A 25,364-nucleotide genomic window follows, 5' to 3' on the forward strand; every position below is an offset into this window, starting at 1 on the left:
AGTTATGTTAAATTTCTGCATCATTTCCACAATATTTGCCCCCTATGTAGCCAAACTTTCCCACCTTATACCTCACTTTAACAGAAGCAGCCAGCTAGCATACTATGCACAACAGTACACCACAGTGCCATAATGCTGTATTTCATGTTATTTATCCCAAAAGTCTTCTCATGTGTGCTTGTTATCAGGTTGGCAGAAATAAAAATAGTATTAGAACAACAGTGGCCTGGTGACAAATATAATACTGTTTCAACAGCATAGGCATCCTTATGTGGGTGGGTATGCAGGCAATGCAGAGACTGCAGTAATGGAAGCAAAAAGTGTTTGGCCCAGGGGCTCACTTCAAGGTTAATTTTCATGATTCTCCTTCTGTGATATGAACTCTAAGTAGCACATTAAAGAAACATTTCCTTTATTATAAATAATATTTGCACAAACAATTTCTACTTAGGAAAGAACATTTTGTCTTAAACAATAAGATGGCTACAGTCACTGACTTCATCTGTTTCATACTTACGAAGAAATTAAAAACAGAGCCCTTCAGTACTATTAAGGTTCTTCAGATTTATCATTCCCATAATTCCTAGCTCAGTGCAACTGGTTATAATTCTAACATGCATAACATTATTTGGTATTACTAGATGCTTGGCTTCACATAATAATAGGATATAATTTTATTTTTAAACACTAGCATGGCAAGACAATCTCTCATCTCAGTAAGGAGGTAATTACATGTGGCTTAGCTTCTGCACACTATGAACTGAAAGTGTTTACGTAACTTCTGGAAAATAAGCATTGTTAAAGTTATTTATACACTGGTTTATTTAAACTGTGCTTTGTTTAATGATGGAATAAGATTAGAGAATTTACCATTTCTACATGTGCATTTATTTACTTTCCTTAAATGTGCTCTGTGTGGTAACAGCATTAAAATAAAGCATATAAATGTAATCAATGCTTTTGTTTTAAAGAGAGAGTATCTTCTGGGAAAATGGATGTGCATTTTAATTAATAGAAATGCAACACCATATCAACTAAACTGCATTGTATAACTCCAACTATTTTGAGGGTGAAGTTTTCTTTTTTCACATTTTATTGCTCAAAAAAGTTTTTTGTATACTTCAAATCAGATGTCAACAGTATACTCAGATATGCATCTTTACATTTTTCTAGAGGGTAAAACATTCAGCAAGCCATGTAGGTCTATGTCACATTGCAGATGATAATCTCAGTGAAGGACAGCTTGTTGTCAATAGTTCACCAAATCACCAAACCTGTTAAAAGCTTTAACAAGTTCAGTGTGAAAGTGTTTTTGGAGAGGTGCAAGCCCCCTGCACCTCTACACTGAGGTCTGTCCTTCATACATTCTGACAATTAACATACACTAATTGTAGGGCTGCATAGACTCTAAGAAAGGTTGCACTCACCTTTAAAACTAATGTAAATACTGTCTTACTGTCAGGGCAGTTTAACCTTCCCTTTATAAATTTAGGCTATGGGGTGTCAGACAGTAACATGTATATTTAAGTTGTGGGATTTCAAGAAGTAACACACTTCCACCATATTTTGATTTGAAGTGTGAAAACAGGGAAGTGGATGTCAGCTGATGGGTGTCATGGCTTTTTTTTTTTTTCTTGACATGATTCATTTCTTCTCTAGCACTTTACATTCATAACGTTTTATTTCAAAATCAGGCTATCTGGAGAGGATGCTCTGTGAATAACTTCTGCATTAAGATAACAGCTTCCCCCCTGTGCTGAATTTTGTTACTATGTTTACTTTAATGACGTATTTCCATGCAAGGCTTGAAGTACTAACTGGTCAGAGCGCGAATGAAACTCACAAGCACTTTGCTCTTGCAGTAATGGGAATACAACACTCTCTTGTGAGTGGTAAAGCACTTCTGGGAAAGTTAATACCAGCATAAATGGGTATTAATCCAGTTTTGAGAAACTCATGTATTATATAAGTCTTTTGGAGACTTGTGACTTCATAAAGATAGCAAGACAGAGAGATATATGTATAAACTAATTTGCCTTTAATAAAAATAAAACATCGCAAGTGAAGTAGCAGAAAATGTAGGTTATGGTCTAGCTATTTTGGAGCACTTCTACAACTGTAGTATCTGTTCTTGATAGTTGCAATACTTTAGGGGCACTGGCTACATTCTATGTTGGGGATGAACTCAGTGTTGCCAGTAGAATATAGATTCACAAGTTCACAGGCAAGTACTAGGCTAGTTGCCCTTATGGGACATTTTAAGTCTAGACAATTTCTGTTTCATGAGAACTGAATGCTGTACCTTGTGTTTGTGAAGTAAACACCTTAACCATTATACCAACCTCCCAAACCTAGCGCTGGATAAATTCTGAGATGCATCTGAAACAATTTGGATAACATCATTTAAGGAGTCAGATTGCACAGTACTGAAATTGAATGTAGATGATGTATTGTTTATAGTGATCTAATGTCACGGGCTAGAAGCCAAATAATTGTGTTTTATAGCTTTCTAGAGCAAGAAGTTCAGCGAACCAGCAATTTGTGCTTCAACATAAATCTTGCTGCAAGATTCATATGGGTTTATTGCAAATGGCACATAGCTGCTTATACAAAAACAAGACGATTAGCTGTGTAGAAAAATATTTTTTGACTATGTGTGACTTGCATTATTTTGAGAGTGCTATATCTTTTTAATTTTTAACTTAATTGATTTTTTAATCAGGTGAGGAAATCATTCTATCTACACCATTTCTAACCATAAACAGGTCCACAAAAGCAGGACCAGTTGTTTACAGGCTCAGAAAACCAGAGTGTTTTTGTCATTTCCACTGACTTATTTCAAAAATAAATGGTTAGAATACAGCTTCCTTCTGAGTAGGTGAATTTGCCAGATATGACTATTCATTATAGGTAAGCAATGCTGTTATTTTTTATGAGGACAAAATAAATGACAATGAGTATTTATTTTAATTTATTTTATTTTATCTGTTGGACATATTGGAGCACTGATCAATCTAGACCAGGGGTGGGCAAACTTTTTGATTCGTGGGCCACATTGAGTTCTAACATTTGACAAAGGGGCAGGAACAGGAGCAGATAGATGGCATGCTTTGAAAACATCACCTCATTGGGGGAAAAATACACATCTTGGGATATGGAGAAAACATGTGCTTTAATTTCCAATGAAAATGAAGAAAAGCATTACAATAAAATCTCTGACTTCGAAATGAGTCTTTAAACACTGAAAATCAAATAAATGACCATTTTATTTTAAAGCACTGAAAGTTCTGTTATCCTTCAGGATATCACCATCACTCTCCTCCTGACTGTCTTTTTTTCAAAAATGGTAGGAGATGCAAATGTACTTGTCCTGTTCCTTTTATTCAATTTGTTTCCCCGGTGCCAAAAGTCAACAACGACCAGTGCAAGGACGAAACAGTTGCAGCAAGTCAGTCTGTGAAGCATTATATTTGATCTGACTGTTTATTTTAACAACGTGTGTATCACGGAGACACACACATTTTAATGGGAGCAGTGTTGTTGGTCTCCTTTTTTAGCCAGCGCATCAAAGTCTGGAGTTAGTTTTGTTGTGGCAATTGGGTCAAAGGGTAAAGTGCAAACGTGGAGTAATAGGCCTACGCTTCACCTCAACAAAGCCAATATATCTAGAGTGCGCCATCTAGTGAGGAAACATCAGAATTGCAGGGGAAATAAAACATTAACAAGGTTAATTTATTAAATTTTTTCAAGTTTGGCGGGCCGAATCAAAATGTTTAACGGGCCGCATGTGGCCCCCGGGCCGTAGTTTGCCCATGCCTGAAGACTATTCTCAATATCAGTCCAAGAATGCAAAGAAGAAAAATGCGAAGGATTTTGCAAAGAAGTCAGGCAAAAAGAATAATGCAGAGCAAGACTGGTGACTCAGTCTTGACAGAATAGAATTGAAAATATTTATTTACAGTGCACACAGAGATTAGCTATGCCTTTTAAGGCAACAGAGTGTATGATACTGTCTGTAAAGGGTAGATGAACACAAGCATGAAGGTGTAAAGGCAGAAAGCGATGGAGGAGGAAGAGTGAAAGAGTGGAGAGGTGGCAGAGAGTATGAAGAAAGATGGGGAATGGAATATGGGAAAATGAACTGTGTGAGGGAAAAAGAGAAAGAAAAGTGGGGTGCGCTTGTGTGTGAGTGGGAAGAAACTAGAATGATAACCAAATGATGTAGAGAAAGAAGTATTTGGAAGGGGCTTTGTAGAGTTCATTTGTCTGGAAGAATTTGCATACTGCCTATTTGAATAATCAGAGAGGGATTAAGGAAAGAAAGGGATGGATTTTATGTAAGGTGGGAATAGTGACTTTACTTTAGAGGTGAGAATGGAAAAAGGGGGATCTGTTGAGTGGAATTTGTAGGGGAGGTTGTAGGTTACTAAGTTGTGCTGGGAAGGATCTTAGACTATAGCAGATAGATTTCTCACTTAACGTCCCCACTAGGAATAAATTAAAACCAACAAAAAGGGATTCACTTTCATGCATCAGTGACTTCCAGAGTATTTGCTCCATTGGGAGAGATGAGACTTATTTCCAGTTTGTTTAGAGAGAGGCACCAAGGATACCTACTGACACAAGAGGTGTCTCCTACTAACTGTCTGGTAGGTTTATTGCCTCTTCTCATTCCTTACTAGGAAATAAAATGTGTTTAGTTTGTTTAGTTTGCATTAGGCCTGCTATATATAGAGAGGATCTGAGATGAAGTGGGAGACATTTGGCTTTAAAAAAGAATGGTACAAAGGTGTTCAGTTTTTGGGGCTAGGGTGACAAAGTGGCTGTTGTTGTTACAGGTGGTTTGCAGTGATTTGAGCTTCTGTTTGATGAATTTGCTACTATGATTAAACTATATTCAAGCTGAGTACATAAGACTCTTTCACCAATGTCTGTTCTCCCTCCTTGGGAAAAGAAGTGGGCTATTTACTTTTGCCAAAAAAGTCGAAAGTTTACTTTGGCCTTAGCATATTGGACACATTTTTATAATTTGAACTGAGAAACTTGACAGACGCAAGGTATTTGTAATAATGCACAGTTTCTCTTGGATCCTGAGAGAGTAGTCAATGGACCACTGATGAAGTCTGTTGGCCAGCTTGGAAAGAAGTAGTCAGCCTTGTTTCAGGTTGGTTATTAATACTAGTGGCTGAGGGGCTGGAACTGCAAATAAACATTTTGTCTGCAAACAATGTAGTAGAAATGCCAGGGAGGTCAGTGGTGGTTTACTAATGGATAACGAGAGTGGGATGAGTGACTACATGGATCCTTTGAGGCAGAGACACTGAGAGGAGGATGTTAATACGCCTTTAAGAGTGGACAGAAGACAATCAAACCACTTGGGACTCGGCAGGCTGAGACGAGTCCTCTTAGCAGCAGAGCTCGGTCACCTGTGAGTGGCCCTTTATCCATGGGTAAATGGGTGTCATCAGTAAAGATGCAAAGGGCAGCCATTGTGCTGCTAGCTATCCAGATGCCATGTTGGAAGGTGGACGTGATTCTGTATGGTTATTGATATTCAGTTGTTTCGTTTTACATATGCTTTTCAAATATTTTCCAAAAGGTGGGAAGAATGAAGATTATATGACATTCACTGGGCTTGGAAGGTTTGAATCTTTGAAGGTTTTGAAAATGTGTTTCATTATGACTATTTTTCATAGGAGTGACAGGAACATGTTTGACAGACATATGTTAAACTGATGTGTGAGTGCACTGAAGATGTAGTTGTTATTACTAGATGCTTGGAGATGAACTTGAAAGGCATCTGCTTCAGTTGGTGCATCTGCTACAACTTTGTAAAGTACCTTAGTGGCACTTTTATCTCAAATCTTTTTCAAATTGAATGCAGACTGAGTGGGTCAAGGGAGGGAGATGAGCTTATAAGTGTGATGGACAGAAATTCTGGTGGGAGAAATGCAGAGAATGTCATTAGATTTTCTTGAGGGTACAATGGTCCATAGGCTGTGGAGATAGTTCCATTTAGTAGGGAATTATTGAGTTGTCCATGGCCTCTGATTTATTCACTAAACTCTAGAATTTTTTGATTAAGGGAAGAGAAGATCTTTCTCTTAGTTCAGGAAAACAGAGCCTTATGATATGTTGTGGGAGTGGCTTTCCAATGGTGCCAAGTTTTGTCTCTGAGCTTATAATGGGTTTTAAGCTCTTTAATGAGCTATTAATATTTTGTTAATTAATAATCTATACATTAAATAATCTAAAAATAATCTATTTTAGAACTAGATTATGTATTTGGTGACAGAGCTTACAATGACAGTGGCGCATTTTTCTTAAAGGAAGTAGCTCCACTTGGTTTTTGTTTGGTCATTTTAAGACTGTCAATATTCTTTTGGGATTTAGGATGGAAGGTAACTAGTGGTAGAGGAGGATTGTTACTTGAAGATGATGTACATGTAACAGAGATGAGGCAGTGGTCACTAATATTCAATAGTGAGGCTAGGGTTTAAGTTTGTATTATTTGTAGCAGCAGGTCAATGAGGGCATGATTAATTACCTTGAAGTATGATCTGGTAGGTTAAGTAATTTGTTATTTTAGAAAGTGATACACAGTGGTGTGTAGGGTGTCTGTGTTTTCAAGGTTGAATAATTTGATATCAAGAGTTTGGTTTGGTTTGGTTCATTAAGTACTGGACATAGATAAGAGAATTTGCTAAGACATGTAGGAAAAAGGAGGTAGGCTACCATAATCATAAGGGGGGCATTTCCAATGCTATTGTAAAGCTATTTAGGGTCATGGTTGTCTAAGGATGAGATCTGAGTGTTGGACAAGATTAAGGTAATCTGTGAGAAACAGTAAGATACTTCTTTCCATGTCTAGTCCTGAGTCTGACAATAAAATGGTTTAGGTTAATAGGTTTCAAGTGGAAGATCGATTGGCAATGGATTAGGGTAAAACGATTTACTTGTTTAAAGCATGTTACCTAAAAAGAGAATGAGGTTTAATATGCTACTCAGGCCAAGCAGATGGATTTTAGAGGTATGATTCTTATTTACAAATGGGCGGCCATGGTGGTTGTCACCTCACAGCAAGAGGTTTTCTGGTTCGATCCTCAGCTGGGGTGCCTTCTGTGCTGAGTCTGCATGTCCTCCCTGTGGTTGCGTGGGTTTTCTCCAGGTGCTCCAGTTTCCTCCCACATCCCAAAGACATGCTGTAGGTGGATTGGAAACTCTAAATTGGCCCTAGGCATGAGTGTGTGCATGTGTGTGCCTTCTGTGGAAGGTTGGGTGCCGGGCTGGCAACTCGACACCGTAAAACTCTCTTGCCAGTCATGAACAGACAGGTGATCCGCTGTGGCAACCCCTAACTGGGAAAAGCTGAAAGAAGAAGAAGATTTTTATTTGCAAATGAATGAATATTAAATGGATGCTACCTGTGGTATATGACATTTAATAGGATGCTAAGAGACTTATTAACCAAAACATAATTTGTGTACTTTGTGTGGGGATCAGGGGAAAAATATTTCTAGAAGAAGCCAATAGAGATTAATGTTTATTTGTCCTTACTCATAAATTACATACAGTAGAATGTGAGAATATTGACTTCTTGTGTTGAAAGTGTTAAGGTTGCAGTCAGGCAGGTACTCTGTCCATGACATTAACACATAGTCTTATTACTTAAGATAAATGGTAGTGACACAGATGACATTTACGTTGTACTAAAATAATATGTATAAAAAAGTTTCGATAATAAACGCACTTCTGCTCTGAAGTAAGGCAGAAGCTTAACAGAATTATTCTGACACCTATGCAGTAAAACTAATTAGGTATAATTTTCTCCAGTATTGATGTTTACGTGCGGTGGTACATTTATCTCATTCTGGTGATCTCAAAGCTACTGACAAGGGAAAAATTAAGCTGGAAATACAACCTGTTACAAATATACTGTAAAATGGAATACAATGAAAATATGCTGTCTGTAGATCCAACCCAGGACCTTGGCTGCCTCATGCAGATCAGCGCAACTACAATCTGCTGTTTAAGCAGAATTAGAGATAATGTAGGGTTTGTTCTTTAAATTTAGTTTATACATTTGATAGAAAATCCAAATGCAAGCTATGATTCTCTGAAATTTTTAAATATTTGGTTTGGTAAACAGTGTGAATTATTTCCATGTCAGACTGCATTATTTTGTACCCAGCACGACCATGTATAAAGGCTAATACCAGTTGTTTGTCTTTCGGCTTTTTCCCGGTAAGGGGTTGCCACAGTGGAACTCCGGTCCGCTAATGATTGACAGTAGATATTTTTTACAAAACACTGAGGTGCCAGCTCAATGCCCAACCTTCAACGAAGGCATGCCCATTTACGCACGCATGTCTTTCAAATGCTACCTAACCGCAGGGAGGACATGCAGACTCCACACAGAAGGCACTCCCAAGCCAAGCCGAAAATCGAATGGGAGAACCTCTTGCTGTGTGGTAACAAAGCTACCGCTGTAAGATTTGTAGGACATTTCCCTTGGTGCAGCAAGTCAGCAGATTTGAATTTATGCAAAAACAACAAAGTTCAGGTACTGTATAACCAATGAGCACAACAAAGGAAGCAGCAAAGCAATTATAGCAAGTAAAACTTTTTAATCCACATTAAGCGCTTTCTTCCCCCAAAGGGTTTGGTGCTTCCTTTGCTGTGCTTGTTGGTTATACACATTTGAATTTATGTCAAGAGCATAGTCTGATCATTTACTTCTTGTGATATTTTTGGCACTTCCCTCTCTCTAGAAAAAAATCACTTACCATCATTTTTTTTCTGAAATGCCTTGAGCTAAGTAAGCTGGTCCCTGACTGATGAAATCAGAGAAAGGAACGTGAAAAGACCGCCATAGCAGAGTATCCCTGTGAATATCCTTGATGGTCATTGGTCATTGGTTACATTGTTTGAAATGCTTGTTTACAGGCACAAGGAGCCCACTAAGCCTTATCTGGCCTATTTTTCCTTGAATGGCTTGTAATGTTTATATCTATCATACTGTGGTGGAAAACAAACTATCTACAATACTCTGTTTTCAGTAATAATGCCTTCACCTGTTTATTGGTAGTAGGCATAATCTGTGCACAAATAGTTTCAACTTTGGTAGGTTCTGGCCTAATCATTCCACCTCCCTCTCTATAACTCAAATGCAGTACCTCTGCCATGCTCACCTGGCACTTGCTGGCCTTATAAGTCAATCCTGTCTTTGCTGTCTGCCCAATTCCTCCTTGACATGATTGGCTGTAGATAGCTATATCATTCATGTAATCATAGACATAATCTCCTGTTCCTGCTAGGATGGGAGGTACAGGCTCTAGAAAGTTGCTAGGGCATTATCCATTACAAAAAAATGCAACCTTGTATGACCCAAATGGGGTCACAAATGCTGAGCTGTATTAAGCTGCCAGTGTCAATATCTCATGCCAGTAACATTTGGTCAAGTCAATAGCAGTTAATTGTTTTGCCCTACCCAACATCTCTATACCTTCATCAGTCCAGTGCAAGAGGCAAGCATCTGCCTATGTGTAACTATTTAGTTTTCTATAGTCAACATAGAATTTGGTATTAGAATATTTTCTCTGGCACTAAAACCATCTGTGAGGCCAAGGCACTGTTGTACTCTTTGGTTCCCCCGTTTATATAATGTCCTATAATTTCTCTTTCAGAGTTTGCTTAACACTTCCGCCACTCTGTGAGGGGCTTTGTTGATGATGCCAAAGGTCCTGTGCTTATACAATAATCCACCAAGTGGCTGCACCCTGGTTTGTCAATAAACATGTCTCCAAATTTTTATAAACATTCTCATATTTCCTGATACTGAGTAGGAGATAATTGATGGGAACAGGTTTAGCTAATCCACCAAGGCATCAGATCCAATCTCACTGAGAAAATCTGCCACCAACTCTTGCCCCAGTTCCTCCTGCAGTCCACTGCAGATACTGAGTTGTAGGCTCTTTCTGTCATGATAGGATTTTATCATGATAACTTGGTAAAGGTTGTTCTCCTTTTCCCTGCTTGGCAATGCTGCCATATGGCTAATATTACTTACCTTTTTCCCAGTGGCAAAAGGACCGTCCCAGGAGGAATGCAGTTTGTTTTTTCAGGAATAAACACCATCAACTGCTGCTCAACAGAATACGTGGTGAACTTTTCACTTGCCACACCCCTGAGGTAAGGGCTCAGTCCCCTTACCACTAATTTATGCAAACTAACTCTGCGGTTTGACAGTTCTGACCAAACAGAAATCCCTATGAAGTATGATGTCATCCACTCTCTGTAGCGCAACAACAGCATGATTCCCTCCCTTATGAAAGTCTTGTAGCTCTTTGAAAAAAATCTTCCATAGCTCTCATCCAGCCAACAGAAACTCTGTAAAGGAAACCCTCCCCATGGGGCCTGTACTGGATAAGGTTAACCACTTCCTGCCTTTATCACTCGTTTCCTTCTGCACCAATGATTATTTAACATGTGAATTATCACTGCTGTATCTTATTTTACTGAAGACACTCAACTAACAAAAACACTTCCTATCTATTGTTCATAGGTTCATAGTTTAGTACTAAGATAACTGCCCTTGTGAGCCATTTTAAGCCTAGCCAATTATCCCTTGTGAGACTGAAACCCTGCACCGTGTGTTTGTAAGGCAAACACCTTAGCCATTAAGCCACCCTCACAACTCATTTAATAAAGTACATTAATATATCTTCTTGAGTTTCATTTCTTGTAAAAAAATAAATAGTTGCCTTCCTACTTATGAGATTCTTCCTTATAATTACCTTTCTATGGATGTCGACAAACCTTTGACATTCTGTTTTTTTTTTTTTTTTTCATTTTAATCTCATATTCCCTTCACCTGATCTGCTCATGCCATATGTCACACCAGGGGTTGGGTGAAAAACATTCTGAAGCTATGGATGCACCCTTTATAGGTTAGTACTAGGCTAATTGCCTTTGTGGGCCATTTTAAGCCAAGCAATTTACCCCATCCGTGAATCAAATCCTGGACCTTATGTTTGTAAGGAAAGCACTTTAACCATTATGCCAACCTCCCATCCCATCCCTTATAATGTAACAGTAAACACATACACAGTAAACTTAACTTTGACAAGTACCAAGGTCATTGGTATGAATCATTAATGTAAAATAATTTTTACTTATTTATTTATCACTTTTGTTTAATGTGAAAGTCCAACTGGGCACAGGGCCCATTTTCAGTGGAGGCCCAGGTTAAAGGCTCCAATTTACAAACAACTGTAATAGACAGATTGACAGAAACATTTAAAAGGCAATAATATGTTTTGCAATAGGTATAGTGGTTTGAGAGCTAGAGTTGAGAAATAGAAAACAAAGGTAGTTGAGAATTAGGGAGTATAACAAAAGAGGAGAAAGAGAGTGAGGTACAGTACGGGTAGGAGGAGGAAGATATGGAGGCATTTAAACATTAATAAGGTTGAAGAGGAGTGATGTGCTAATCTACTGCAACACATTTGCATTGGCAGGAACTGAATGAGACTTTCGCTGTAGTTTGATTGACTTCAGAGAGTAGTCCTGCCGTACTCTCTGGAGTTCCATGTTTTGTTGACACTTGATGGGAGTAGAGGAAACTTCCTGCAGAGCTATTAGGTTTTGATCTATGTAGGAAGGCTATCAGAAGAACACATGCTGTTGGGTGGGTTATATAATTGTACAAGGTTGGATAAAGATGTACAGTCAGTTTGTTTATTAGATTGTGGATAACAGGTAATTGAGAGTAGGTCTGTTAGTGATGTATTTCAAGCCACTGGAAGGAGGTGGTTGGCTACAAATTTCATGACCATATTGTAGCACTGCATGAGCTTGTTTAGTTGAGTTAGTTGGATGTTTATCAGCATTGATGTTGAGTACAGGAAATTAGCTAGTAGGACAGTAGTAGAGGTATGACATATCACAGCGTTAGGTAGGTAGGGTTTCGCCTTTTACAAAGTGCTTACTTTTTGGTCTGTTTTTTTTCACTGTATATAGAATGTGGAAGTTAAAGTTTAGGGCTTTGTCTATGTAAACTCACAGTTGCTTGATTTGTGTGACAAGTTCTACGTTGGTATTGTTGGAAGAGGTTAATAGTGAAGGATGATTTTTTGTATTGTGAGGTGTTTGGGAGTGAAGATAATTCGTTTTTATCAGGGTTTAAGAATAGCTGTAAGGTAGTCAGCCAGTTTTCTATAGAAATGAAGGAATCCTGGGTCAGATTTTGTAAGGAATCAAGTTTATTGAGCAGACAAATGTAGAATCATCTGCATACTGTAATATAAAAGCATTCTTTCAAGCCAGATCAAGATCAGTAACAAAAATGCTGAACAGGAAAGGCCCTAGTATGGATCCTTGCAGGACCTGAACTGTAACAGGGAGAAAGGATGAGATGGCAGTGAGAAATAAAACTGCCTGTAGTCTGCTAGAGAGGTGACAAGAAAACCAGATTAAAGATGAATTGTCAAGGCTAGACTAGAGAGCTTTTGTAAGAGTATAGTTTGTGAGACAGTGCCAAAACATTGGATAGATCAAGAAATATAGCAGATACAAGTTTACCATAATTGTTCTTTATGTTAACAATATTAGTAAAGTTAAGGAGGGCAGTGGATGAGCTGTGGTAGGGACAAAAAAGACACTGTGGTGGATATAGTAAGGGAGTTTAGTCTGTATTCACTTCTCAAGTATTTTTAATGGGAGGTGGAGAATGGTAAAGGGTCTATAATTGGTGAGTTTCATAGAATGACCACCTTTGATGATGGAGAGGATGTAACATTTTTTGCATGCTAAAGGTATAAAAGACTCACTGATAGAGCAGTTTATTAAAATTGAGATTTGTAAGCTATGGCATCTCTGGTCATTTTTAGATATTTGTCCGGTAGATTGTCTGAGGCTATTGAGGGGGGGTTATTTTAAGTAGTACCTTTCTGATGAGCAGAGAGGACTGGATCAAGACACAGAGTACAGTGTGTTATTAGATTTCCCAATGCATTTGTGGCTTTGTTTTGTGTAGAGCTGTTGAGAAAGGAAGAGTGATTTATCAAAGTTAGAGTTAAATTCATTAGCATTATCAGCTGAATTGTTAGATTAAAAGTAGGTGAAGGTGCTGTTGTATGGCCAGGATTAAGAAGCTGATTTATGAAAAATCAGAACTATTTGGGGTTTTTATCATTTTTATTTTAGATGTTAGAACTCCTAGAAAAATGTGTCCATCTTCAACTCCTTCCTCACCTCCTAGACAACCATCTTATAACTCCCACACAGCACGGTTTCAGACCTAACCACAGCACTATGACTGCCCTCCTCTCCTTCCTTGAAATTGTAAATAAAGCCCGTGACTCTGGACAAATTGTTTCCACCTTACTTCTTGACCTCTCCAAAGCCTTCGATACTATCTCACACAGCCTGCTCTTAACTAAACTCTCCAAACTTTACCTATCTTCCACCTCTTTGAACTGGTTCTCTAGTTATCTATCTAACAGAAACCAAGCTGTAAAATGGAAAAAAGCCACCTCCTCTTTCCTTAGTACCCCTACAGGAGTTCCACAAGGCTCCATACTTGGTCCTCTTCTCTTTAATATTTTTATTAACGACTTCCACAAATCAATCCCATACTCTAGCATCATCCAATATGCAGATGATTCAACTATCATCTGTTCTGCCTCCTCTATCACTACGCTACAAAAACTTACTCAAGATGCCGTCTCTTCCACAGAGCAATGGATGCTAAGTAATCATCTAGCCCTCAATGCTACCAAGACCAAACTAATGTTATTTACTCCTTCTAGAGTCACTCCTCCCGACCTGAATACATTCTTAATTACTAGTCAAAACAACTCACCTCTTGAAATAGTGTCAGAAATCAAACTACTTGGGGTCCAAATCGACAACCAACTCAAATTTAATTCTCACCTGCAAATAAACATCAAAAAAACGCATCAAAAACTTGGCATGCTTTATAGACAGAATGCCTACCTCACATCTGCCACTAAAATCACTCTCTCTACTTCCTTCCTTATCCCCTCCCTTCTCTATGGTGCCCCACTACTAACTAATCTTCAGTCCTTGTTAAAAAAACAGCTTACCTCCTGCTATAACAAAATTGCAAAATTCGCCACCAGCCATAACTCCTCCACTCACCACTGTTTATCCCTCCATAAACTAAAATGGCTAGAACTTCCCAACCAACTAACTTACACTCAACTAACCCTAGCCCATAAGCTTATTCTAAACCCCTCCCTCTGTCCCTCCCTTTCCTCTGCCTTTAAAATGCACCTACCTAACAGAGTTCTAAGGTCAAATAATCAAAATCTATTAGAAGTGCACAAACCTACTCATCCCCCAGGCAAAAGCCTTCTGTCCTTCAGCCTCGCTCGCCTCTGGAACTCCCTACCCCCACTCATCCGCACCACCTCCAACCACTCTACCTTCAAAAAGTCTCTTTTCTTACATCTAGCATCACAGTGGGAATGCTCATGCTCCCACCCTACATAACTAACTCTACTCATAGTCCTCCAATATCTCATCCTACTTTATGTAGCTACTATGTTTGTTCTTTAATCTGTATAATGTTTAACATTTGTTGATTACTAGTATTTTTCTTCTCAATGTATTAACTGTTATGACTGCTACTGTATATTTGATAAGTTTTCACTTGTATCCTGTCTACATTGTATTAATAACTCTCTGTACCTACATTTTCTCTGTCAAATGTTGAATGTACATTTTCTTTGTGGAGCTTTTCTCCCCAGGACTCCATTGAAAACGGGTTCTTTATGGCCCAATGGACTATCCTGGTAAACCAACTGCAATAAATAAATAAATAATAAATAAATAAATAGTGTATATATGTTTCTTTGTGCAATTTAGTATGCTTTTTGCCTCTGTTTCTAAGCTCTCTGAATTTCTGATAGTTTGGTTGAGTTTTGTTTGTTGTCCATGTTTTCCAGACAGCATCTCAAAGTTTCATGAGATGTTTTACGTTTCTTTTTTAATCAAAAACATTTTATTTTGTTTTCATTATAAACATACACAAATGTGCATATAACAAATACAATAAACAATAACAAAACTATTTACAATATTTATATTCAGCCATGATAAACATTTTATCCATGGGAAGTTATCAGTATTTGTTCAAAAGGTTTTCCAATTTTTGCCATGCTATTTTTTTAAGAGTAAGGTTATGAGTTCTATAACAAACGGTTTGCAATTCTTTTTTCAAACAACTTTTCCTAAATTAATAAAATCTTTAAACATCAAATCTTATTTACTTTTCCAGTCCAAAGTAATAACTTTTCTGGCAATTGCAAGAATTGACTAGAGTAACTGAATCCGAGATTTAGGTATTACATTAGGTAGATGTTTTACATTTCTGAATAGCAAGGGAGCAGGATTTGACTTACCTTTTTTTTTCTTCTAAGTGGGGACAGTTCATTAGGATTGTTAAGAATATATTACTGACATCAGATACAGCATCATCTTGTCATAGGTGCTTTAGGTTTTTCCAGTTATCCTGTTTTAGGTATGAGATAAATATGTCTTTGTTCAAATTTGTCACATTAAAGTGGTGCTGTTTCTGGATTTGTTTTTCCTTTTTTATAGTGAATACAGGGAGTCTGAGAGGATTTCAGAGTTAGATATTTACCTGGCATAGAAGTGAGTGTCCAGTCTATTGTGCTGCCTTTGTTATTTTTATTGTTCTAGTGAAGTGGAGTGATTAGTTGGGGTAGTGAGAGTGCAGAGAGAGAGAGAGAGAGAGAGAGAGAGAGAGAGGAATAGTCAGTATTAATGTCACCTATTAATAGTTTTTCTTAGGGTACATTGGTTGCTACCCAGCAGAAGAGATCTTCTCCTGCTTCTGTTGCTATGATTGTTTCCAGGTAGGATATAAGCTCCTGTTATGTATAAGGATTTGCACTGATTTAGGTTGAGAATACATATGACAATTTCACTTTTTGTCGAATAAGGGAAGAGTGTTAGAGGTGACAGGGTGAGCTGTAAAGTGTTTCATAGAGTATTGCAACTCCACCAGCTCTCTTATGTTTTCTCTTTGCCCTGAGTATGTTATAATCACATTTATATTACCCTATTGAATGATATAAATAGCAAATGCTATTTCATCATACCTAAAATACCTAAACTACAAAATATCGAACACACAGAACAGAAATTTTTTTCCCAGAGAAAAAAATTGCTGTTCCGAAACACATACACACAACACAACCACACCAAAATAAATAAACCATACACATACACTTAACAAACCCATAATTCTAACCCTACACTACTATCTATCCACTCACCTTAACCCAACCCTAACCCTAAAGCCCCTACCGCACAATTACCTTACCCACTCCCAAACTACCGCACACTCTCCTTACCCGCTTCCTAACCCTAAAGTCCCTAACTACCACACACTCACCTTATCTGCTCCCTAACCCTAAAGCCCCTAACTACTGCACACTCACCTTACCCGCTTCCTAACCCTAAAGTCCCTAACTATCACACACTCGCCTTACTCGCTTTCTAACCCTAATGCCCTAACTATCGCACATTCACCTTAACCCGGTCCGTTCCCACACTTACCTTAACATGGTCCATAACCTCCGTTCACATACTTACCTTAACCCGGTCTGTAACCTTCCCACCCCAGTACAGTAAATAGCGAAGCCATGGAACGGACAACTGAAATCTTACCCTAGGTAAGATTTCAAAGTTCCGTGGCTTCACTATTTTCAGTTTTTGACAAAAACGGATCGATATTATAGCATTTGAAGTTTTGAAACTTCAGTGCTATCATATAGACCCATTATAATCCAGATGGAGTATCTGATTATCTTTTCTTTACTTTTTTAGCCATGTTTTTGATATTACTACAATGTCAGGTGAATGCAAGGCAAGCCATGCATGGAATTCTTGCAGCTTTTTATAGATGCCTCTAGTATTAATATGGGTGATAAGTAGAGAAGAGGAGTTTGTCAAGAATTTTTTGAGAAAGATGAGATCAACAGAGGTAGTAATGTGGGATGAGTGAGGGGTTGAAGTGTGGCTAGGGTTAGGGTATATGACTACAGCATTATAAGTTTTAGGAGATATAGTGATAGGTTGTTTGCCATTTTCATGTGCTTTTTTTGTGTCAGGCTGCATTTGTTGGTTATGGGATTGTAAAGGTTTATATTATACTTAAGGAAGTACACAGTTTTGAGAGTGAATGAGGTGGGAGCTAAATCTACTGAGATCACATAGGAGTTTATTAATTTTTGGTAGCGTTGTTCCGATACAATGAAGGCTGTCCTTTTACCCACGTATCACACTGCTTAGGTGATTCAAAGATCTATCTCAAATGGATTTAATGAATAATTTATTAACCAAAACACAAAGCACATAAAATAAAGTACTTTAAACACGTAAAATAGAAGAAAAGTAACTGATTTAGCACTTTCATCTCCTACACCAGAGACTTCCTCAGAATCCAGTTATCAGTGACAAATCTTACATTATATATCACACAGCATTGTCAAATCATTAATTAATAATTAGACATTTGTGTATTTGATTGCATATAATTGTAAATTAAAGGGCTAGGCTTCAATAGTGAATTTAAGCAACACTGCAAAAACATTTAGGTAGTAAAGGTTGTTGAATAATACAACCTGTACACAAAAATACTGTTGAAATACCAAAGGAACATTTATAGATAGGTGCATACTATTTTGGTTATTGTTATACCAACCCCCCCCCCCCAGTTATTAGTAGGTGGTTGAATCAGCGAATAAACATTTTGTTGAATACCTGTATGTAAAATATATGTGCATATAAATGTGTATGTCTATCCCAATATATATATATATATATATATATATATATATATATATAAAAGAATTAAATAGTAGAATAAATATGTATTTTAAAAATATTTATAATGTATAATTATACATAAAATACCAATGACCATACAAATTGTATAAAAATGAACACCTCGGCTAAAAGCCTATCTTGTCAATATACATAGGGACAAATGTTGATGTGTTTATAAACAACCGAGTATTAATAAATAATATTAACTTAATTATATAAAAAATTAATGAGAGATTGTTAAAAATTGTTAAAATTGATAAAACTTGTTAATATCAAAATTACAAATTATATATATATATATATATATATATATATATATATATATATATATATATATATATATATATATATATATCTATAGGATATATTACAAAGCTAAAACCATAGTTAAAACCTTAAAAAAAAAAAAAAACTAATTTTGTTCAAAATGGTACTAGTTTTGCAGTTTTTCTTGTGGTTGATCATTTTACCTTTTCTTTGGGTCTGCTGCCAATGTTTTAATGCCGGAGTTATAGAGATATGGTCATTTAATCCTTTTCCACTACATGCGTCTAATCTCAGCTGCCAGATCATTTCTCTATACTCTAACTTTGTCTCCCAATCACCTCATCTATCCATGGGTTCAATTTCCTCTAACACCCAAAATTTGAAATCTGCCTGTTTGCATACCATTGCATGCCTGTATAATGCATTATTGTCATTGTGTTTGTTGATGTCCCTGGTATGCTCGTATATTCTATTCCTAAGGTGGTGTTCAGTTTTGCCTATATAATAGCTCCAGCATGCCTTACAAAATACCAAATATACTACTCCTTTTGAGTAACAACTATTATATCTTTTAGCTTTTAAAGTTATATCCAAACTAGGTATTCTAATTTCTTTCAGTCTGGCAATATATGAACATTGTGCACACCTACCACATTTAAAAGAGCCGTGCCTCTTGTTGGCCCCACTAGCTGTAATTGCTATCTCTTCAATAATGTTCTTAATATTCTTGTTCCTTCTAAAACTATATTTGATGTCACATTGAAATACATCAGTTTTCGTTGCCATATTCCTGAACATCTCCCAGGTGTCATTAATACTTTTTTTCAACCATTTTACACCTTGGTGGTATGTAATCGTCAAATAGGGTGTGGGACTTGCTACAATTAAGTTATGAATATTGGAACTGTTCTTACTATTGTTCCTAACTGTGATCTCCACACACCCATTTTTAGTTAACAGAGCATTATATTTGTTACCTATTTCTGAAATTCCATATTCTTTTATAGGGCTGATAAAATCCATAGGATAGCCTCTTTCACAGAACATTTTTTCTACGTTGTCAATTTCTTTTAGGAATTCTGCATCTTCTGAAATCATCCTAGCCATCCTAATCATTTGTCCTTTTACTATGTTTTTCTTAAGTTGATAGGGGTGGTCACTATAAAAATGTAAGTAGGCATTAGAATGATGTTCTTTTCTAAATATATTAGACCCGTAGCATTTACTCTGGTTGTCTTTACTTAATTTTATATCTAAGAAATGTATTTCTTCTGTATCTATTTGATGTGTAAAATGCAGAAAGGTGGTTGTCTGGTTTATATACTGTATAAAATCTTGAATATACTCATAGAGACCAGACCATAAAACAAAAATATCGTCCAGGAAACGAAAATAATTAGTAATGTATTGACTATATACAGAGTTGAACACATATTTCTTTTCCCAAAATAACATGATAATGTTAGCATACATAGGGGCACAGGCTGAGCCCATGGCAACTCTCCTTCTTTCTGATGGTAATAGTCCCCCTCAAAATACACGTAGTTGTACTTTAATATCAGTTCCATACATTCCAAAACCGTTCTAAACTCAGCTGCTGTCACTAGTTTCAAATCAACAAGTATTTTTTCAAACCATTCCAAACCAATGGCTTGGGGTATAACTGAAAACAATTCTTTAACATCAATAGTAATGAACAACATATTGTCTGAATAAGTACTCACACCTATATTTTTTCAAAAAGTCCCATGAATCTATCAAAATGTGATCATATTTAGCGTTGAATCCTTTTAACATAGTGTCCACATAAATAGCCAAAGGCTGGGTTTTAGATCCCTGAGATGACACTATAGTTCGCATGGGTGGGTTATGTAGGGATTTGTGTATTTTGGGTATACCAACAATACCCGGAATAACAAGTTTTGGTACTTTTAAAAATTTGTATAGTTCCATATCAATCATTCCTGTGAACAAATTGTCTTCCAAAATGAGATCTATCTTCCTGTATGAAATATTGATCTCATTCTTTGTTACTAAACCATACTGTTCTTCTTTATCCAAAATATCCTTTGTCTTCTTAATATAATCCCATCTATCCATAATAACCACCCCTCCCTCTTTATCAGGTTTCATGATACGAATTTTGTCATTACTGCTCAAATCTCTTAATAATTTTTGTTCAGCATTTGTCAAATTACTTTTAGTTTTTTTGTTATTATTATTATTCTTGTATCCATTTCATATCCTATTAATGACACATTTTTCAAAATTCTAAATTTCATGTTGTAAGGGAGGATTATAAATACTATGTCTAGCTAAAGAGTTCTCCCTATCTTGGACTGCTCTGTCCTTAAATATGTGTTTAAAATTTAATTTTCGTGTAAACAACTTGATGTCCAGTATAATGTTTTCCACTCTAGGTTTGTTGACAGGCACAAAAGTGAACCCTTTAGTGAACAACCTAAAAAGTCTTGATTAATCAATATATCAGTGTAATTGAATATGTTGAAATTGTTAAAAGTAGGTATAATAACATCCACCTGTTCCTGTACATCTGTTATTGATTCAGGGCTACAATCACTTGTTATATCTTGGCACAAAACCATATCTAAATCACCTATCTGTATACCCTCCCTGTGTGCATAACCTGCGCATATGTTTGTTGGGTCCGGTTTCTCAACCTCTCTGACCTCCTGGGTTCGTCTGTCCCTAAAGGGACATCAGTTCTGAGGTTGTTGTCATTTTCCATTATATCAGGATGTTCTTCCTGTGCATATCTATGATATTCCATTGGGTTGGGATCCAATTGCCCCTGCTCCCAATATCTAGGTTTCCAATTCCTACCTCTTCCTGCCCCTCTGTAACTATTGTTCTTATTGTATCTTTTCCTGTATGGTATGTATGGACCCTTCCCCCATTCGTGGTTCTTAACTGTACTCTCATCAACATATGCACTACCTTTCTCATAATCACCAAGGTCCCTTTCAAGCTTCTTTAATTTTCTATTAATATTCATGTTAGTAGCAGAGTCAATATCATACAGTACTCTAAAATATAAATGCTTGTACTCATCAACTCAAAATAGTAAGTCTGTATTGATTTTGCCATACAGCTTATCTATTTCCTTTTCATTTGTTCCATTAAGTCAGTGTTGCGTTTCATCATCAATTTTAACATAGCTAGCCCACATTCATTCAAAATATCACAAATACTTTTGAAAAATATTTTGTCACCATTCATGTTGTTCGGAAACTTATTAAGTCTCAAACCTTTAGGTACTATCTTTTCTTTTATACATTTGTCAAAGTACCAATTTTCTACACTGAGTGATTTAAATTTTAATAATAATTTCTTAAATATCTTACATTTGTCCTTATAAGTTAAACTGTTTGCTGGTTCTTTCGTTTTTACTTTTTCTTTTGAAAAAGCACACAATTTGTTTAACCATGTACTGAAATCCATATCTTTGTACATGTCCCTGAGTCTCTCTGTTCTTAAATTAATAGCACAGTGCTACTGACTCATTTCAGACTACATCATTTTTGTAAGTTCCCAAGCTAACTGAAACTCAGAGGTTAATAGCCGTTTTGATCCTTCAGCTGGTCAGGAAGCCAGAGCAATAAAATAAATTATACATGTAAATTCTAGCCATTAACTCTGGCCTGAAAACAATAGGAAGAATCCCTTCATTTAGACATCTCAGCTCTGAGTTTTGACATCAGACTATTACTCAGTGCTTGACTTATCAGCTTTCCTCCAGCAGAGTGCAATGTGGTTACATTTTTGAAGTTCAACATTTAACAACATTTTCTTCCATTTAAGAGAACAAGCCTGTGGCTTATATTAATATTTACAAATGACAGAATTATCTACAAATTCTATCTAGCTATGCTGGCAGCCTGTCTCAACTCCCTCTTTGTAACCCTTTCCAGCTCCCCTTTCACAGGAAGTCTGGCATCCTATGACAGTGGCGCCTCACTATCAGCCTAGGAACTGCTATTCACTTCTACGCTTGAGTCACTCTGTCCAAGGGAACATCAGTACCCACAAGCAGCTGTGGCTAACCTTCAGTCTCACTGCTACAGCATAGCTTCCTCCCTGAAGTAACCACCTCACCAGTCCTGGCTGCAAGTATGCGATCTGTCTGGGTCTCCCCCAGGCTACCAGACCCACATGCTTGTCTCAAAGCCTGACTGCATGTAACTGCATTAACACATAATCCTGCCTCATCAAAATCCTTTCCTATCAGGATATCTGCAGGACGGTAGTTTGGTATCCATGTTGTCTCAGGACAGCATACTGTTGGCATTTTGTATTCCCCACTTACTGGCTCTCTTACCTTTGGTTTCACACCTTGCCTCTTGGGACATCTGTATGCCATGTTGGTTGCATTTAAAACATTTAACCCTAGGTCCGGGACATGTACCTGGACTAGTGGCTTCGCCTGCTACTGGCAGATTCTGTTGGGGCAGTCTGGAATGCCCACCATGGGTTCTTTTAGACCCATGAGAAGTACTAGGAGCCCCTTTCCTGTGCAGGGATGCCCTGCTTGCTAGGTATAAGTCACCCTTCTTCCCCGACTCCTCTGAAATAGCACATTGTCTATCAGCTAACCAGATCCTCATGTCCTTGGGCAAAGTGCTAAAGGCTTGTTCCCTCACCAAAGGGTCTGCCAGCCCTTCAAACGTGGTGATCTGACATCCACTCACCCACCTATGAAAATAAGTGCTCAGTTCAGCAACATGTTTACACACACCTTCATCTACCTTGCGTCTATGCTCACAAAACATTTTCCTATACATTTCAGGTGTTAGCTTAAAGAATTCTAACAAACAGTTCTTAACAGCAGTATAATTAAAACAGTCAATGTCAGACATTTTAGACAAAAACAGTTACAGCTTTACCATGGAGTAAGGGGGTCAGGAACCGTACCCAGAGCCTTTGGTCAGCATCATACTACTCACTTACCCTCTCAAATATATGAATGAAACTATCACAATTATCCCCCTCTGTCAACTGCAGAAGAAATTTACTGACCTTTTGTGCTTCTGGGGCCTGGTTACTCCCTTCCCCATTACCTCCATGACTCGGGCGAAGAGTCAGCATCTCCTTTCCATGCTGTCTCTGCCTATCCTTCTCCTCAGCTTCCAGGTGTAGCAGTTTCGCATTCTCCTCAGCCTATAGACATCTCAGTCTCTCTGCTGCTTCTGTTTCCAAACGCCTGGCCTCCAACTCAAGTCTTTTTAGCTCCAGATGGATTTTTAAGTCCTCTGCAGAAAGATTTAGCTGTCCATTCTCAGAGTGTTGTACACCTCCTCTGCCAGTCTGATGTCTTCCTGATTTATGTTTTCTGCCACCAATTAATATGTGGTGTGGAAATCTCACCACTGCCAAACAATTAATATGTGACCCAAGTGCACTGGCCCAGCAATCGAGGAGCCCCAATTCTCTCTACTAATACCAGTGAGGGGCATCCACATAGGGGAAGGGCAACAAATACCACACACAGTAAAGTACAATTTCCCTTAAGAGCAGACAGAGATCACAGGCAGCCTGGGTCTGGTTTCTCCCTTTCTCTCCAGATCACCAATAAGACTCCCCACTGGCACAGCTACAGGGTCCAAATCTTAGCCTATTGGGCAAGCTAAAACCTCCAGCATCCTCTCTGTCCAACCAGTGCTTCATGTCCCTGCCCAGGTAGCTCACACACACACACACACACACACACACACACACACACACATGCACACACACACACACACACACACACACACACACACACACACACACACACACACACACACACGCACACACATTTTGAGATATGAGTTATATAATAACACACAGACACTCCTGGGGAAGGCTGGCACAGATTCTCCACCTATGCCTCCTTTCTGCCCTGTCTAAAAGTTAGTACCAGTTGCCACCACCAACTATCAGCTAATAAAAAGGCCCTTAACAAAGGGTGTCCAGTTATTACTGTGCAATATTAGTATCCAAATGGTAAGTGTGACTGAACAGCATTGCTTATTGGAGTGACTTGGACAGTATCACTATATACATGCAATGTCTCTAGAGATTAAATTATCTGTACACAAAACAGCCACAGTTGAAAGGTTTAAAAATATTTAATAAAAAATAATAAAAACACAAGACAATACTTCTTACTCCACAGTGCTAGTCAAGAGTTCAGCGATCACAGAGAAATGCTTAAAATAATACAGTAGAAAAGTTCTGACATCAATACAGAAAAAAACTAATCTAATCTTCCTATTTCCTAGCTATATCTAAGAGAAAACACAGTTCTAAAATAAACTTACATATAGAGCAAGACAGAGCTGATGATATTGGATGTTCTGAAGACAAATGCTAAATGCTCTGAGTGTCTCTGTCCTTAAATTGATAGCACAGTGCTACTGACTCATTTCAGATTACATCATTTTTTTCTCTGGTCCCCACACTAACTGAAACTCTGAAGTTAATAGCCCTTTTGATCCTGCAGCTAGTCAGGAAGACAGAACAATAAAATAAATTATACATGTAAATTCTAGCCATTAACTCTGGCCTCAAAAAAAAGGAAGAATTCCTTAATTTAGACATCTTGGCTCCAAGTTTTGACATCAAACAATTATACAATGCTTGACTTATCAGCTTTCCTCCAGCAGAGTGCAATGTGGTTAAATGTTTGAAGTTCAACATTTAACAGCATTTTCTTCCATTTAAGAGAACAAGCCTGTGGCTTATATTAATATTTACAAATGACAGAATTATCTACAAATTCTATCTAGCTAGGCTGACAGCCTTCACATATCTTCATAAAGGGTATGACATCTGCAACTTAAATGTATGTCATTATTTTCTAACTTTAATTTCCAATGATTTGCCAAAAAATAAACACACACATTTTTATGAGAAAAAGACCAAAAATCTGAAGCAAAAATTTGGGTATTCTGTGAAAATGTGTATAGTTGAAACTTATGACTGGAAGTTGTATATGCCGATAAGAAAATCCGGTTGCTCAATGATACTTTAGTGGCCAGACTTTTCCTTTTGGAATTTTGTTGATTTACAATGAACATACTGGTTGGGCTGCCTAATCAGCATGCTTGTTTTTGAATCTTAATGGCCAATCACTGCATAATAGTGAATATACCATGATTGGAGAGAGAGTAGATGGGTTGGGTATGTATGTTTATTTGAGGAGTGAGTTTAAA

Source organism: Protopterus annectens, chromosome 2.part2 (assembly GCF_019279795.1).
Source record: "Protopterus annectens isolate FY-2018-M chromosome 2.part2, PAN1.0, whole genome shotgun sequence".
Lineage (NCBI taxonomy): Eukaryota > Metazoa > Chordata > Ceratodontiformes > Protopteridae > Protopterus > Protopterus annectens.